The sequence below is a fragment of the Danio aesculapii genome, chromosome 20, assembly GCF_903798145.1.
Source record: "Danio aesculapii chromosome 20, fDanAes4.1, whole genome shotgun sequence".
Taxonomy (NCBI): Eukaryota; Metazoa; Chordata; class Actinopteri; order Cypriniformes; family Danionidae; genus Danio; species Danio aesculapii.
In genome coordinates, this window is record NC_079454.1 from 20,401,180 (window position 1) to 20,403,310 (window position 2,131).

Consider the following 2,131-nt stretch of genomic DNA (forward strand, 5'->3'; position numbering starts at 1 on the left):
TGTATATGTTCAGATGTGTATGTGAATGTATACTGATATGATAGATATAGATTTCCCAGAGTAACAAATTGTTGTTTAATAAAGATATTACATTATTACATTTTTTATCATCAGATTGCCTTAATCGAATTACGATGAATATTATAAAGCCCTACAATATATTCATAAACCTTTTATTTATGTGTTATTATTATTTGTAATTATTATTATTAAATTCTTATTAATTACATTTAACTGTTACTAGAGTATGTACGGAGTTTGGTAAAATAGCATGTTTTCTTTCCAGCATTTTCCTTTTGCCCTACATTATGGAATAAAATGCAGAGTGTTAACATGTTAGAAACAAATCCATCCATAAATATTCTTAAAAATCATTTGAAGTCTTACCTGGAAGAATCATGTGAATGTTTTGTGTACATTTTAATTCGCAATATTTTATGTGTGTCTAATTTTGTATCTGAAACTTTTTGTGCTGCCATATTGGCCAGGACTCCCTTGCAGAAGAGATGCAAATCTCAATGGGAAATTCCTGGTAAAATAACGGATAAATAAAATAAAATAAAATTAAGCATAAGCATGCAGTAACTGGGGACTGGGGGATATGACTTTAAATATAATGTAATTTTGGAGGTGGTTAACCACCATATGGTAAATATACAAAATACATTGGCAATAGAAGAATTACCAACTTACATCACACATGACGTCACACGGGTTCAACTGTGCATACCGGTTGCAAAAAAAAAGCCTTGTTGCAATAGCAAACATGTCGTGTTGTGCGATAGGATGCCAAAATCAAATATCCAAAAACAAAAAACTTAAATTTTACCATACACTACACTGCTTTTAATGCCAACTGCAGACGTTTTTGGCTAACAGCCATCAGAGAAGCTGAATAGAGTGAGGACCTACTCAAAAATGCTCGACTCTGCAGTTCTCATTTTATTTCAGGTAAGTTCACGCTGTGCTGAATCATACACATTACTCATTTTGATTGCAGCAATGTATGATTTCAGCAAAACTAATTAAACTGCGGACACTGAATGCTTAGAATGAAATGTAAAAATGTATGTTCACATACCCTGCCGTACAGGTGCAGTTCGCTGTTAGTATGCAGTTGTTTTGCTTGTTAATGATTACTCAGGCCTTGTTCAGTTCCGTCTTCTTTCCTTGTCTTTGGCTAGGCAGAACCTCGGTTTTTAGCACTACAAAGTTTTGAATCTGGTAATCATGGAACATTATTTTTATATAAATAATATTAATATATAAGCGAGTCTCAAATGGACCTGTCAGACGAACGCCGCTCACTTTAACGTAAATTTTGCCTAATAACTGTGCCTTATCACTGGGTGACAAGCTGTTATAATAGGCTGAAAGCATTATAGTATTTATTATATGTAATCAATATAACTTATCTCTAATACAACAACAAACTCTGTACCGCATCGGATGTCATTCCCTCGCTGTAAATGCTGGCGCTCCCGATTTTTTCTGCAACCTCAATGCGCGCGCATCCTGAATGTTTACAAACCAGTAATTCACCTATATTGATAAAAACAATAGCAAATTAATTGTTTTTTTTTAAGAAAATACATGACCATGTAACATAGAAACGATAACAATTACTAAACATATTACCATATACCCTTTTGAGTTATATAATACACTATAAATTTTAACTTTATAATTAAAAAATGTATAATTATAAAAACATTTTTGCTAAAAGAGTCAAATTAGAATGGTCACTATAACGTTACTTGTCCCAAACATAAAACTTAAGTTGGTTGTGGCGTTTTAAATAGATTATTTTCATATTAGTCAATAAAATGACTGTATATTAATTTAAAAACTGAATAAATATAACTTTACACACATTTACACAAGTAATAGGCTATATTTTTATGTGTTAGTCATATTGTCGACAATTTAGAAGTTTGCTCCATTTTTAAAAGTAACCCTTTAAAAGTTGCTTTTAAGTCGTAGTGGAAAGACAATGCACAGCCCAAAGCTATAAAGAGTAATATAAGCCTCCCATCTTCTGTATTTATTAATACTAACTTACCGTAAGTATTTATTATATGTGCTGATGAGGTTTTCTGTTTGTCTCGCAAAGCACTATGGGTAGACGTCC